The following is a 17,543-nucleotide window of genomic DNA, read 5'->3' as shown; positions in this document are numbered from 1 at the left end:
CAGTTCTGCCTGCTAAAATAACCTCTCTTCTTCTGTGTACCAATTCATGAAACTCATTTCTTTCAGATCATAGATCATAGCTGACATCCTCCACGACTGACTCTTTCTCGCTTTTCCCTTCAGTACATATTCAGGATTTTTGTCTGCAATTCCGTTTACAATTGTTCTTCTTGTTCTTCAGTAGTTTCCCTCTGATTCGTCATAATCCCATTTGGAATTTTCTTGGCAGAGATACTGGGGTGGTTCACCATTTCCTTCTCCAGCTCATTTTGCACATGAGGAAACTGAGGCAAACAGGGTTAAATGACTTGCCCAGGGTCACAGAGCTAGTAAGTGTCTGAGGCCAGATTTGAACTCAGGAAGATGAGTCTTCCTGACTCCAAGCCCAGCACTCTACAAGGCAACAGATAATCTGCCATTATACTTGGTGAAGGGAAGGATCTAGGCAGGAAATTCCCTATATTGATAAAAACAAGTCCAGATCGAAAACAAAATAAAATAAGATCCTTTTGTTGAGCAGGCAGCCAAAAAAAAAAAAACAATAATCCTAGGGACATTCTCATTTTACAAATGAGGAACTGAGGCAAAAGTGTTGAGTGACTTGCCTAGGTCACACAGCTAGTAAGTGTCTGAGGTCACATTTGAACTCGGGAGGATGAGTCTTCTTGATTCCAAGACCAGTGCTCTCTCTACTGTATCACCTAGCTGTCCTCCTTTTACAACTATTTGCCATTAAAATGTTACTCTGAAGATATTTTCTTTGGCTATTTTCTGGGGATTCTCTATATCCCCAACTAAATTACAAACTACTTAGGGACACAGGCTAATTTTTCTCTTTCTTTTGTATCTCCCTAGCCCACAGAGCAACTAATACAGTGCTCTTCACATTCCAAAATGTAAAAAAAAAGCAATAGATGTTTATGTTCCCCGTATTTCCTAAGAAAACCCTTCAAGCAGTCCTGGTACTAGACAGTTATGGAGTAGAGGAGTCACTTTGGAAATCAATCTGAGAAACTAATTTCTGCTAAGATGTGAATGGCTGATAGTAAGTTCTACTCCTCTAGGGTTGTTTGAATTTAACAGAGGACAGTTCCCTAGAGGATAAGTACTTTAACCCAAAATTATGAATATCTAATATCCAGTGCTTAAAGGGATGAAGATCTAATAATAAAGCTTTAGGCCCTGTAATAGATGGATTGGAGATATTATTGAGGGATAGGAAGGAGGATCCAACACACCTCAAATTAACTCTACATAGGTGACATTCAATTAAGAACAGAATTTAATTAGGGACAGAATTATGTTCAGGGTTTAATTTCCAAACAGAAAAGTCAAGAAAAGCTGAAGCTCCTTAAATATTTACCTATTGTTACAGACTAAGCAAATTTCTGATAACTCTAGTTACTAATAATAACAGCTCAATCTTCCATGGAACATTAAAACTATTTTAATAAAGTCCTTTCCTCCCAACAACCTTGTGAAGTAGGTAGAGTAAGTATTATTAGTGTTTAGCCCACCAGGGGGCGATGCTGACCACTCACCTGACCCTGTCCACCAATAAGAACAAGGGCCTCAACTGAAGCTTTTCCCAATCCATCTTAATTCTAGTGTTTCCTCTTCATTGATTATTTCCAATTTATCCTGTATTGCTTTCTTGTACATAGTTGTTTGCATGTTTTCTCCTTTATTAGACTATGAGTCCCTTAAGAACATGGACTGTATTTTACCTGGCTCAAAGCACAGTGCCCAGCACATAGTAGGCAACAATTAGTTGCTGTTGTTGTTTGTCCTTTGTTTTTGAAGAAGAACACTGACATCTGACACTGACACAGGGTGAGGTCTTGACTCAAATAAGTGAGGCAGAGTTGCACAAAGTCATCAGCCTCACTCTCTCTTTCAGAATCATCCAAGTCAACCGGCAAGATAAAAGTCAGGAGGTCTCAGGATGCAGTGGATGACCTTGGTGTCTTTGATGCCTGACCAAGCTCCACGGCTCCTATCATATCTGCCTTCATGGCCGCCAGAACAAATTGTTCTCATCTACCCATTCCTCCAGGGGAAATCTTCACATACTTAGGGAAATTCAGCCATGGGTTTGAGGCCTATTGGTTACCCTCAGCCTGGTTTGGTCCATCTGTCAAAACGATTGTACCCAGGTGTGACTGCTACACATACTACAGCTTCTTGGAGCCACAAGTGAGAGTTGGGGGACAGGTAGACACCAGAGGTAGATGAGAAGCCCTGACAAGGGCTCAGCAGAGGTGCTAGGTCTTGTTGAACACCCCATATACGCCAGGCACTTAGTAAACATTTATTGACTGACTAATTCCACTGATTCTACATTCCGTCCATCCCCAGGAGGTGCTCAAGAGAAATGGCAAGTTGTCTGTAATTCTCAAAGCACTATTATCCATATCACCTAGCTCCGCCCTCTTTTTTAGATGATAGTATTCACAGTTCATTATTCTAGGAGTGTGAGACCAGATGGTACAATAAAAAGAATATTGAATTTGGATTCAGATGTCCTGGGTTCATAGCTTGGCACTAAACCTTAACTACCAGAGTGACCTTTGGCAAGTTCTGTTGTGTTTTGTTTTTAATGTCTCTGGCATTGAGTTTAAATAAAGGAATTGTAACAGATAACCTGTAAAATCTCTTCCAGCTTGATCAATGATCCTTTGATCTTCAACTCTTGGCTCAAGCTTCTACTTAGGACTAATTTTGTTATTATCTAAAATTTATCAATAAAATTTCCAAATTATCAGCACCTTTTTGATGTTCTGCTGGTCTGGATTTGTCTGGAATGTACATATCATACATAGGAACAGATCCTGGATAACACCAGGATCTGAATTTTAGTTAACATGATGCAATTTGTAAATTAGGCTCCTTTGATCTTTGAGATATTTTATACATAGTTCTCCTTTGCAATCTTACTTTCTGTTATTGACCCTTTATACTGTGGCTGGTCTAGTTCAACTTCATTTACTCATGAAGAAACTGAGGTAGATAAAGTGATTTTTCCAAGATGACACAGATGGGAGGCATTAACTTGTTTGATCCTCAAAATAACCTGTGACATAGTGTTAATGAAGGTGTGGTTATATCCACTTTCTAGATGAGGAAGAGTAAAATTCAAGTTAAATTATTTGCCTAAGTTTTTCATCATAAGGTGCACTCGTGCTCCAAAGCCAATGTTCTTTCCATTATGGCTCATTGAACTGTTCACAGCATTCAGGTGGCAATAGGGTAGATAATGCGGGAGTAGAGTTAAGAAACCCGAGTTCAAATCTTGCATCAGACACTTACATGTCTGATCCCAGGGAAGCAACTTCATTTAGATTTCCCCATTTTTACTGTAAAAAAAAGTTGTACACACAACCCCAACACATACATTTACATTTTGTGTATATCATTTTGCACACATGGCACATCAGCATACACATGAAGCACATGGCAACCAACATACATGCAAAAAAATGCACATGTGCTGTGGTGCATAATGAGGCATACTGCATTGTAGAGGGCCAGCTCTGAGAAAGTCCATTCTGGGATAAGATACAGGCCAGAGGCCTGTTCTTGCCCTTGGGCTGATAACTCAGCACTTGGGCTCTCCATCCCCCATGTCAGCATACATGTGCTACTCAGGATGAAGGCTTTTCAAGTGTCCTCAGTATGCACATGCACTCTCCAAAACCCCCATGGCACACACGTGCTAAATACCACCTGTGGGCTATTAACACAAACGCAAAAGGGGAACAAAAACATGAGGAAGTCATGCATTATGCAAATGCCTTGCATGTGGATTTGTTGATTCTGCTTGCCTAAAAGGTATATAAGCCCTGTCCCTCAGTTAAATAAACGGAGCTGTTCTTTACCTGGCCCATGTTTTGTGTTTTTCTTTTCACTCTCTGTGGCATTCAGCCATCCACTGGCAGCACTGCATACACATGTGCATGCATACACACATATGATACATGACTATGCACATGTGTGAGCATGCATGTCACCACAAACATATATGCCATGTGTTCTGTGTGCGCATGCAGTGTGCATGTGTTTTCAGGCACATGTGTATTCAATGCACATTTTCGCATCATGCAACATTGCATGATATTTGCATGATGCAATTGTGACACCTATGCACATCACATGGCACATGGACCACATGTGTGCAATTGCATGCATGTTGACCAGCATACCTCATAACAGGCATGTGCTCAGGCATGTGCACATGTCACATTGATGGGTTCATGAAGGCCTGTGTGTTCAACACACACTGTTGCCATATGTTACATAAGTGGTCGCATTTAGGGTTTGCATGACAGGCATGTGACATTTTGCATCTGTTGCATTACGCAAAAATGTTCATTGAGTGCACATGTGCTTTGAACATGGATGTCCATCACATGGGGCATATAGAACACATTTGTCACACTACACATGTTTGTGGTGACGTGTGCTCACACTTGTGCGTAGTCATGTGTCACACTGCATTATTGAACACACGTGTGTCGCATGTGTATGTAACACATTGCATCATTACACACGTGTTTGTAGTGATGTGCTCACACATTTTCATTATGTGTTTGTGGTGATTTGCACATGTGCTTGAACACATGACACATGACACATGACATGTGTGCACATGAACACACTTGTACACTGCTTGTTCACATAGAACACATGTTGTAGCATGCATGATGTGTGTGGTGACATGCTTGCTCACACATGTGCACAGTCACGTGCAGTCATGTGCAACATATGTACATGTGTTGAATACACATGTAACACACTGCCACACTACACATGACATGTGTGCTTGCAATGACGTGTATGCTCACACATTGTGATCAAGTGTTGCACGTGTGCATATATTGAACACATGTAAATCTCGTGTGCATGTAACATATTGCTGAATGACATGTTGTTAGTGATGATGTGTGTGCTCATACATGTGCATGATTATGTCATACGTATGCATGTGCTGAACATGAGTGTGCATTGTGTTTACATATAAGACAAAAAGATAAGGAAAATGAGGGGAGGGGGAAAATGGGGTTGAGTTATCTTACAGTTATTCCTTTCTTATCATGACTTTCTTGGCACAAGAAATTCAATGGGAAACTTTAGAGTTTTGCAGAAGTCAGACGAAACAGAAAATGTATTTTTACTTAACGTTAGCCTATGACCAAATACCCTAAATTTTATACCCCAGAAAAGGAAAAATTCAGATTTCTCTGGTATGAAGGGAAGGCCAAAATATTGCACATGGATTTTCCAGATCATGGGGCCACTACACTCCTAACCCTAGTGATTTGGAAGGGACAACTGTATTTTAAACAAACATGCCAAAACTTAAAGACATCCAATTGAATTATCCTTCAAAATAACTGGGTAGGTTGTGCACTTGTTCCAGCACTGATGTCATTGCTTAACTTTTTAAAAACTCTTCTTTTCTTCAGGGAAAGCTAAATAAGAAAATAAGCCAGTTTGGTTTTTAGCAAAAATTGTATTGACCAGTATACTCAATCCTCCCTCCCCTTATCACCAGACTTGGATTTGAATGATGGTATTACTTCTGAAAAATCTACTTTAAAAGGATAAAGATTGAAGATATTCCCAAGAACCTTTGTGCTTCTATTTAAAACTCACTAGAGTTGAATATGTGACCACAGTTGGAAGGATACTCTAAATGGTTTTAACCAAAAGAGTATCATTTAAGTAAATGTTCTGCCTCCCAAGAGGATTAGTTTCAATTAATAAATAATCAAGCATTTATGAAGTGATGACTATGAGCCAAATTTTATGCTAATCACTGGGAGGGTAGCAAAAACAAAACTAAAACCCAAAAAACAAAACCAGTCCTTGCTCTCAGAAGGCATACATTTGAACAGGGGAAGGAACATGACCATACCTCATAGTAGGTAAGGTATTATCTCAGAGAGCCAGTCACTAGTTGGTAGCAAGAAGCCTCCTTCAAAAGATGTCACATGAAGAAAGTTAGGGATTCTGAAAGGTGGAAGCATCTTGGGCAGGGAGGAAAGACAGCCATTGCAAAGGTTCAGAGATAGGAGGTGGAATACTATGCATGAGGAACATCTGTGGAACCAGGTGACTGGTTCATGGAGATGTGCAAGAAGACTAGAGACAGGAAGGGGGCCAGATTATAAAGAACATTAAATGCCAAACAGATGAGTTTCTATCTTAATCTAGCAGTAATAGTGACTGGAGTTTATTAAGGCAGGTTACATGGTAGAATTTTTTTTCTAGGAAAACCACCTTGACAACTTTTGTGGAAGATGGAGTGGGGAAGAGACTTATGAATTTCTGGGAGCCCAGGAAAGACGTAAGGTTGCCACTTCAAACTCTTGCTCAGTCTGTCTCTAGTCTAAACTGTCTGCAGCCAAAAGAAATTTAGTCTGTTTTAATTCTGGCCCCTTACTGGCAAATTGTGCGGCTCTGGTCTAGGTGAAAGATGACAAGGCCCTGAATGAGGAAGAACAAAACTCCTAAGTTCTAACACTTGGAATCCCAAATTCCTATCAAGGATCATCAATAGATGTCACCTCCTACATGACTCATTCTGATTTCCCCAGTGGTTAGTCCTCCTTCTCACCCAAAAAAAAGTACTGTATCTGTGTGAAGATTGTAGTCCCCTAATAGAATACATATAACCTCCTTTTAAAGGCAAGGCATCTAATCTTGCCCTTGAAATGTTGGCTGAATTGAATAAGCTTTGGCACATTCCCTCACTGCCAACAAAGCATGTAGTTACAAAATCAAAATGTCATGAATTCCCGGTGGACATCCAAGTAGATTCTGGCCCTCAGGCAGGAATAAACTGTCCTTTTAGGGGTCCTCTAGTCTCATCCTTTGTCAAACCAAATACCTCAACCAAAAGTAAGTCTATTGGACTGAGAACACATCAAATGGATTATCTCATTAGCAAAATTTTCTTCTCATATCGATTAGTTTCCTTTGAACACTAAACAAAATAGTATTTTTAAAAAATACAGAACAACACCAAGAAGCTGATAAGCTTTATTACCTTCATCTTGAAAAGGGAAAGGGTAACAACTGTGAGTGAGTTCTGCAAATGACTGAATCTTGTTATAGCCACTTTAACCAAGGTAAAAGGTTTATTACTTCTTTCAATCTTTTACGAACTGGTCCTGTGGTATTCTTGTTAGTCATTTGGAGTTGCATTTCAAATGCTATATGCATCTCTAATTTAATGCTTAGACTCCTCATTCAATTCAATGAATATTTGTTAAATTCTTCCCGTAAAAAGCATAAATTACTAAATGCTAAGAAAAACAGGATTAAATAATTTAATTCAACACACATGCTTCTATAGCACTACATGTCACTTCTACAGGGACAAATACTAGGAAAGATATAAAGATTAGTTAGTTATAGCCTAAGTTAATAAGGACGTTAAGCCATGTACAAGATAAATATTTTTCAAAAGAATATAAATACAAGGTGTCCTCAAAAGCCTATACTATGTTTAAAACTGTGCTGTATAAAAGGAGTACAAAAATACTGTGAGATTAGATAAAGAGAGGGTCACTTCCTGATGGAGGAAAAAAGGAAAGCTTCATTTCAGTGGGACCCTGAAGGAGGTCAACAGGAAGGGAGAGAATTCTCATTCTCACAGATATTCATTGTGTGAACGAAAGTATGAAGATAGGCCATTATTTATGACATAAGTTCATAGTTTGGCTGAAACACAGTATATCTAAAAAGAAACAGTAAAGAGATGAAACCGTAGTTTAGGGCCACATTTTTTGAATTTGAATTTCAAGGGAGCATTGAAAGATTGTGAACATGGAGTTCATTAAGAAGATTAACCTGACAAGACCTGTTAGGAGAGTTCACCCTTGGGAGAAGGGGGAGGTAGCCCTGAGGAAAGCCGATATTGCCAGTATCAAGAGAATAAAGCAGACTGCTCAAATTTATTTAACAGGTAACCCAAATCTTATCAGTTGGCTCTGAGTTAACCTTTATAATTTTAACATTCCTTTTTAATCTTACTCATAAATGTGTGATGGAAAGTTATTAGAATCAGTTATAAATTAAAATGTAGCGACTCTTAGACCTCTTATTATAGTTCCTGTTTAGGAATATTACATAAATTCATTCCTGGGTAATAAAAATTGCCAGAAAAGGAAACAATTGATAAAATTTGAGTTTCATACAATATAATTCTAGTCAGCAAGCATTCATTAAATGTTTAGCCATGTGAAGCACTGGGAAACAAACAAAAACATTGCCTTGGACAAAATGCAAATAACTGATTAGATATATCTATAACCTGAAAGGATAGGCAGCAGGTAGCAGGAGGGCATTAGGGAGGGAGTGAACTGGGAAAAGCAAAAGAAGCCAGAGAAACTAAGAAGGCATAACAAGAACAGGAGACAGGGGAGACAGTTTTATAGCAAATGCTCTCCAGAATGGCTGGATCAGTTCACAACTCCATCAACAATGCAGTCCTTTCTGTCTTATTAGCCAATCTGACATATGCGAGTTCATCTGAGTGCTTTTTTTTTTGAATCTAGATTTATTACTTCCTCTACTTTTTTACACTGCTTCTGCCAAGCAAAGGTTTTGCACTAAGAAGTTCAAGTATATTTATGAATATGCATACAAACATGCATTCTATTAAGGAAACCACATTTCTGTAAGGATGGATAATTGACAAAAACAACTTGAGAAGAAACACTGAATCTCATTTAAAAAATGTGTGGAGAAGACCTGAAGGAGGTATCTTATGATGCTACATGATGATAATGAGTGGAATGGAAATTAATGCATGTCGCTCACATGTCACTCACATGTCATTTCTGTGCTAATCGCATGTTGCTCACACGTCACTCTCATGTTGCTCACATCTTATTTCTGTGTTGATCCAATGTTGCTCACATGTCATTCGCATATTATTACTTGCTGGTCACACATCATTCACATGTCATCTCTGCGTTGCTCACATGTCATTCATGTGTGGCTCACATATCATTTCTGTGCCATGTCATTTCAGTGTTAGTCACATGTCACTTGCATGACACTTGTGTGTCACTCGCATGTTTTTCTGTGTTTGTGGCATGGCGTTCACATGTCATTTCAGTGTTGGTCGCATGTCACCCACCTGTCATTCGCATGTTATTTATTGCTGAATGCATGGTGCTCGCATGTCACTCACATGTCATATCAGTGTTGGTTGCATGTTGCTCATGTTATTCGCATGTCACTCAAATGCTATTTATGAGCTGTCCGCGTGTCAGTCACATGTCATTCACATGTCATTTCAGTGATATTTGCGTGACATTCACCAGTCATTCGCATGTCACTCACATGACATTTGTGTGATATCGTTGAGCTAAGCACGTGATGTTTACAGGTCATTCACATGTTATTTAGTGTTACTTGCATGTTGCTCACATCATATTTGTGGGTTGTTCGCATGTCGCTCACATGCCATTTCAGTTTTGCTTGCATGTCACTCACATGTCATTCTGTGTTATTTGTGGGTTGCTCGCATGTCACTCCCATGTCATTCACAAGATATTTGTGGGTTGTGTGCGTGTCACTCACGTGTCATTCTCATGTCGATCACATGTCATTTCTAGGTTAATCGTATGTCTGCGTTAATTGTCATTCACATGTCACTTCTGTGTTGAACGCATGTGCCACCAGTGGCTGTGATGTCGCTCTGGTGCCAAAATGACTGGAGATGGCCAAATGCCCCTGAGAGTGAAAAGAAAACACAAAACGCGGGCTGGGCAAAAGAGTAAAGAACAGCTCCATTTATTTAACTGAGGGACAGAGCTTACATACCTTTTAGGCAAGCAGAAGCAACAAATCCACATGCGAGGCATTTGCATAATGCATGACTTCCATGTGCTTTTGTTTCCCTTTTGTGGTAAACAATATTGTGTTAATAGCCCACAGGTGGTATTTAGCACCTGTGTGCCGTGGGGGTTTTGGAGAGAGCACATGTGTACCAAGGAGGCTTGAAGAGCCTTCGTCCTGAGCGAGCATATGTATGCCAAGGTGGGGGATGGAGAGCCCACGTGCCAAGTTATCAGCCCAAGGGCAAGAACAGGCCTCTGGACTGTATCTTATCCCAGAATAGACTTTCTCAGAGCTGGCCCTCTACACACATGTAGGTCACATTTCACTCACATGTCACTGGTATGTCATTTGTGTACTGCTGCCATGTCATTCACGTGTTGCTTCCCTGTCGTTTCTGTGTCGTTCCCATGTCACTGACATAGCATTCACATGGCATTCCCAGTACCGGTCCCCATGTCAATTCCAGTGTCGATAACATTCCCATGTTGCTCATGTGTCATTCATGTGGGTTTCCATGTCAGTCATTCATATAACTTTCACATGACACTCCCATGACAAAGTAAAACTAGAACTTAGGTATACAATGTACCAAAAAAGTAAAAAAAAAAATGTGTAGATGATTTAAAACATAATGGGTGAAGAGAAGAATTTACGTATGACCAAACAAGAGATAAGAGAACAAAATGAATACAACCCAGATTAGAAGGAAAGTAGAAACATGGGGAACAACTGACAATAAATGCAGACTAAAGCACGCTATTTTTCACTTTATTCTTTTCATGGTTTTTTTCCCCTTTTGTCTGTGTCTTCTTTCCCATCATACATAACATGGCAATGTTTTGCATGGTTGAACATGTAATAACCTATATCAAATTCCTTACTGTCCCAGACAGGGGAGAGATGAGAGAAGGTGGGAGAAAATTTTGAACTCAAATTTTTTAAAAACTGAATCTTAAAAATTGTCTTTACATGTAATTGGAAAAATTATTTAAAACAAAAAATAATCAGGCATAAGAAGAGATAGAGTCCCTCCCCCCCAAAAAAAAACACACCAGAGACTCATTGAAGCTTGGCTTTTAAAGTCACAAAAGAGAAGGAAACCCAGATGGAAATAAGGCAAGCTTTGAAAGTTACATATACACTTTAAAGTAAAAGAAATCCATAACTTATTATTAATGAATGAATGAATGAATAGTGAAACATTTATTAAGCATTTACAGGCAGGAAGAAAATAAAGCAGCACAAGCAAGAGACAGAATTTAAGAAACGAATTTCCTTTAGTCAAAGTATCAGCCATTATGATCGTTCATCAAAGTACTTTCAGAAATAAAAGAGCTTAGCAGGGTTTGTTCAGTAAGAAAGTAATCCAGTCTGGCTAGAGTACAAACTGTGGAAAGGAGAATAATGTGAGATAAGGTTAGAAAGGTATCATAAGAGAAGTGTGAATGCCAGGGAAAAGACGTTGGAGTTTTACTCAGCAGCTAATATCCGGAGTAAACCAATTTCCAACTTTATCATGAGATGTCTAAGTAGTGAATTAGAAATGGAGAAAATAAAATGACATTCCATAGTATGGGAAAATAAAAATGGCAGTTGGTCCTTAGTCAAAAATTAAACTTTTTTCCAATGTTGTTACTCTACTCCCTGACCATTCACTCAACCTTGGGTTAATAATTGTAGTTGTTGTCGTTGAGTCATGTCTGATTCTTTTTGACCCCATTTGGGGTTTTCTTGGCAAAGATACCAGAGTGGTTTGCCATGTCCTTCTCCATCTCATTTTATAAATGAAGAAACTGAGGCAAACAAGGTTAAATGACATGCCCAAGGTCACACAGCTAGTAAGTGTCTGAAGCTAGATTTGAACTCAGGAAGATGAATCTTCCTGACTCCAGGCCTGACACTCTATCCCCTGGGTTATGATGCCAAAAGTAATTATGAGTAAAGTATTATATCAGGGTGTTGTGGTGTCACTTTATCTATGCTGGTTTTAGGCAGTACTGCAAAGTTGGTCAAAACATTTAAAGAGAATCCCTCAAGTCCCAGCTACCACTTTGCCTGGTCTCCGTAGCCAAGTGATTCCCACTATCTCCAATCCCAGCCACCCAGGGATTCCCAGACAATACCAGATCCTCCTTGCAATAGAGGCAACTGGTGACACAGTGGATAAAGTGCTGAGACTGAAGTCAAGAAGACACAAATTGACTTCAGACACTTAATAGTTATGTGATCCTGGACAAGTGTGCCTCAATTTCTTCAATTTTAAAATGGGGATAATAATGGCACTTACCAGGGTTGTTGGGAGGATCAAGTGAGCTGATTGTTGTTGCTTGGTCGATTAGTCACGTCTGACTTTTCGTGACCCTACTTGGGGTTTTCTTGAGAAAGATATGGGAGCGGTTTGCCATTTCCTTCTCCACTTCATTTTACAGATAAGGAAACTGAGCTAAATGGGGCTAAGTGACTTGCCCAGAGTCACACAGCTAGTAAGTGCCTGAGGCCTGATTTGAACTGAGGAAAAGGAGTCTTCCTGACTCCAGGTCCAGTACTCTATCCACTGTGCCACCTAGCTGCCTGAATGAGACAGTATTTGTTGTTGTGATCCTATTGGTGGGAATTTCAGGTCAGAAAGTTTTGCCCAAAAGTTGGAGGAAAAGCTATTTTGGGAACATATGGAATGGTGCAGCATCCCTCAATCCTGCCTTGTAGGTATGTGCCTCCTTCATATGCTTAAGCTCAGCTCTGAATTCACATGAAGGGAGTAAAGCTCTTCTTCACTCTTTGCCTAATCCCAATAGATATCCTAGGATCTTAGCACTGCAACCAAAATTGTCCTGATAAATATTTAACAACTGGCTCTCAAAAAAAAGGTACCCTGCATTATTAATATCTTCTCCATCACTTTCTTAAATTTGCATAATAAACAAAATAACAAATCAAGCCCTGATTCATAGCATTTGCAATTTGGTTTGACTCTAGCACACCTCTGACATCAACTCTTTCCCCATGAGAGGGAATATAAAGCTGTCTTGGTAGGCATTTGGTAAATAAAACAGTAAAGATATTTTGACTGATACACTGCTTGTGGCTTGTGGCTGGACTACCACCTACCACCCTACCACCCTAAATGCACATAGACTCCTTCCTTTTCTAAGATATCTCATCATAGGCTACTTGTTGGTGGACCAGTAGTAAATGCACAACAGCAGAATCTATTTGACTCAAACACTGAGTGGTTTTGATCAACACTGAAACAGCCATGTTCAGTGGCAGAGACCAATAGCACATTTGGGTTCCTGCCAATTACAGAGCCGTGTAGGTGCAGGACAATGGATTGGAAGGTCAAATCTTTTAGTTAGCTTGACTCCAACTTTATAATGTTGATCCTTACATTTTAATTTAAAGTACAATGGAACTGTAAGAGGTTGCTCCATCCTCTCATCATTCCTGAGATCTGCTCTCTAGACTTTACAATAATGTTACTACCTATGTATTCCCTGTCTGCTACTTTAGGGGAAATGTTTTAGCCAGAGGGCTGATGCTTCATTTTTCTCAGTGCCAAGAATCAGTGCATTATTGGGAGCAAAACCAGACTATAAAGAAACCACTTTGATTTAAAAGGTAAGTTCCTAGTGCCAAGGAGTGCCTTGGCACATACTTGAGTGGCAATAAAAAGATTGCTGAGTAGAAATTGAGACCTAGAACAGCCTACTATCCACAATCCGGTTTCCATTTGAGCTCAGAGGGAGCTACCAAAGATGTGGAACACTTGGAAGGAGATTCCACCTTCTGTCTTTAACACAAAATGTTAATTAAGATAAATGCAAAGCCCAGTATTCAATTTGCCCACATCTGCCATAAAGGAACAGAATATCATTTATTTTGTCTGAGGGATATAAGTGAAACACTTTTGGAAAAAATGCACTCAGTTCAAATTTACACTGAACTCTTATTCTATTAACAGTTATATTTCATTAAGATTAGTATATCCTTAATGTATATAGAACAAATTTTTTTGAGAGGGGAAGGCAGGGCAATTGGGGTTAAGTGACTTGCCCAAAGTCACACAGTTATTGTGTCAAGTGTCTGAGGCCTCATTTGAACTCAGGTCCTCCTGACTCCAGGGCCATTGCTCTACTTACTGCACCACCTAGCTGCCCTTAGAACAGACTTTTAAAAAGAAAATCAGAAAACTGACCTTCAGTGAATCAATCACTTTTATTTTGAAAGGGAAACTTTTTTTCCTGTTCTAAATTAAATCTGTGGTGGTTGGGTTGTTTTTTTTTTTTTTCCGGTCAGACGCCAACCACATTCTGATGGGAGGGAAAGGGTTAATAGCCAGCAGCTGCCATTTAAACAGGGAGTGCCCAAAAATTGGGTGGAATGAGAAGGGACCTGCAAAAGGTACCAAAATGTAGCTCCAAAGGAGCAGCTGCAATGGAACACCAGAAAAAACTGAACCAATGAAAAAAGACCAAACTAAGCAAAACTGAAGAATGAGAAAATCAGAAAAGAAGCTTGATTCTGAATCACAAAGAAGCATATGAAGTTAGGTTGCAGTGATTAGGTTAGGTCAGGTAGTCACCCAGTAACAACCATATTCCTCTGGCACTGAGGTATGATAGCCATGTCCAAACTGGCACCTTAAACAAACTATACCATGGTAAGCCAGGGACCTGACGGATAATGACCAGCTGTATCTACATGACCTTGAAAGATCTGGATAAAAACTGTAAAGTCAGTTACCTAGATCCTTTGCCTACATGATAAAGGCACTCTGTTAGGTCCTAGGGTTACAAATTCAATGAATGAAACAGTTTCTATTCACAAGAAACTTATATTCTAATGCAATCAATTCCCTATGATCTTGATAGTCAGCCCTGCATCAGGAGAGTTTGCTGTAACGATTTTTTTCTCCAGTTAACTCTTTCCCTTTTAATTTTAATCATATTGATTTTGTTTGTGCAAAAAATGTTTCAAATATATGTACTCAAATTTGTTCATTTTATCTTCTATTGCCTTGTTTGATCTGTTTGAACAGTTCGTTTTTTCAGTAACTCTTCCCCTATCCGCAGGCAGATATCTCCATCCCTGCTCCTCTAGCTTATTTATGATGTAATCCTTTCGATCTAGGTCATGTGTCCATTTGGAACTCTTTGTGGCATATGGTACAAAATAGGTCTAAAGCTAATTTCTGCCAGACCACCTTCCAGTTTTCCCAGAAATTTATGTTGAATCCTTATCCTGATAGTTGGGGTCGTTTTGTGGGCGTCTAGGCTCTGCCCACCCAGGGATGCCAAAAACTGCTCAGTTCACTGGTTTTCCTCACTTCCCTTTGCATCACTTCATGTAAGTCTTTCCAGTTTTTTCTGAAAATCATCCTCCTTATCATTTTTTATAGCACAGTAGTATTCCCTTACCACAATTTGTTCAGCCATTACCCAATTGATGGGCATCCCCTGAATTTCCAATTCTATGCTACTGGAAAAAAAAGCTGATGGGGTCCACATCCTGGTCGGGCATCCTGGTGGTGCTGCTTTCTGATTGGCTGAGTATTGTGGTCCTGTCTGAGGCTAGATGGGTGTAGTTGTGGTTGAGTACATGCACACACCTGCTGTTTCTATGGGAAATATGAGGAATGGGTGTCTTAGGATCCCATCACATGAACACACCCACTGTTTCTGTGAGAAATATGAGTCCATGGACACATGTTCTAGTTGTTCTAGTAAGCAGTGAGGCATATGTGAACAAGTTATGATATTGGGGCAGGGGTGGCTAGGTAGCTACCATGGGTCTGCTGTTCAGTGATGCCTATAAGGAAGTTAGAATGTTGGGGCTGGAGGGCAGCTTTATTAGGATTCCATTACTTGGGCTTATCGAACACTAAACTACTATGTTCATTTGCTTCTCTCCTGTATACTTAATCTAATCCACTATGAACCTTTTGATGTTTTTTTAACTAGAAGCAAATAATATTGATGATTACTGCTTTGTAGTACAGCTTGAGATCTGATTCTGCTAGGTTTCCTTCTTCTGTTTCATTATTTCTCTTTAACAGTAAAGGGCATATTAATTTTAATAATAGTGGCAGAAGTAGGACTAGAATTTGAGTCACCTGATACCCCCTCTGCTACTCTTTCCATTAAACAGTGATAGAGCATCAGGCCTAGAGTCAGGAAGACCCCTTTTCCTGAGTTCAAATCTGGCCTCAGACACTTAGTAACTATGTCACCCTGGGCCCTGTCACTTAACCTTGTTTGCTTCAGTGTCTTCATCTATAAAATGAGCTGGAGAAGGAAATGGCAAACCACTCCAGTGTCTTTGCCAAGAAAACCCCAAATGGGGTCATGAAGAGTCAGACATTATTTAAAATGACTAAACAATAACAAAAATGCCATGAACACATCAAGTCTCTAACATGAAAAAAATTTTTTTTAAAAAAAGCTCTTTCAATGAAGTCAATATTCATGCATGAGAGTTGATAGCCTGGGTCAAATATAGGTGAGCCTCAGGTTAAAGAGACACACTTGTCCAAAAATGTCCATGAATTTTGTCCTCTCTGCTACAGCAATGGGATGGTATTTTCAGGTCCTAGGCTTCAGTCACTAGCCAAAGTTGTGATTCTGGAAAATAAAAAAAAAGCAACATTCTTAGGCAGCATAAGGACCCCAGCCAACTTCTAATCATGACCGCTACATGTCCTATAACTCTCAAAATTTATAAAAAATATTTTCATTATCTGAGAACTGTATGGGACAGTTGAATCATTCATCTTCCTAAACTTGAGAACAGCTCCAAGATTAAAATTAATTCCAATTCAATAAAAATCGATTCAGCCTCTACTTCGCGTAGGGAACTGTGCTGGTACAACACAGTCTCAAAAAAATTTTTAACTATTCCATTCCTTTTCTGAACTGCCTTATTTCTGTCAAGGGCATCACCAACCTTCCAGTGACCCTGGTTTGCAATAATAAACTCAGTGTCATCCTCACCTCTTCACCCTCACTGACCCTACATAGCCATCATTTGCCAGACCTCACTTCTGTAAAATCTCTCATATCCAAGCCCTTTTCTCCATTCACCCATCCACCACCCTAGGTCAGGTTCTCTTCCCTTCCCACCTGGACCATTTCAGTAGCCTCCTAATTGGCCTCCCTGCCTTAAATGTCTTTCCTCTCTCATCCACCCTCCATACAGTCAGCAAAGTAAGTGATTTTGCTTAACCAAGATCTTAGTATGTCACTCCTGTACTCAGTAAACTCCATAGACTACCTCTTACCTCTAGGACCAAGCATAAAACCCTCTGTTTGATATTTAAAGCCTTTTATGACCTGTCTCTAATCTACTTTTCCAACTTTATTTCAAAATATGGTTGAAGTTTAGTCTCTGCCCACCCAGGGACACCAAAAGCTGTTGTGGTGTCATGATGTGTTGTGGTAGAACCATCTCAAAGAATTCAGAGTTAGACCACCTCTAATCCAAGTATAGGCATTTATTGAGACTGACGCCTTTCATGAAGCAGGCTAAATTCCAAGAGGAACCAGCAACTTCAGAGAAAGAAAGATGGACTTTTATAGGGTAAAAATGGAATAACATAACAGAAATTATGAATATTAAAAAGACAAGAGGGGTTCGTTAAGGGATTAGGTAATGGGGGAGGGGTCCTTTCTATGGTTCAGTGGTTAAAC

Source organism: Trichosurus vulpecula, chromosome 2 (assembly GCF_011100635.1).
Source record: "Trichosurus vulpecula isolate mTriVul1 chromosome 2, mTriVul1.pri, whole genome shotgun sequence".
NCBI lineage: Eukaryota > Metazoa > Chordata > Mammalia > Diprotodontia > Phalangeridae > Trichosurus > Trichosurus vulpecula.
The sequence above is the reverse complement of the archived record's forward strand: the minus strand, read 5'-3'. Positions refer to the sequence as shown.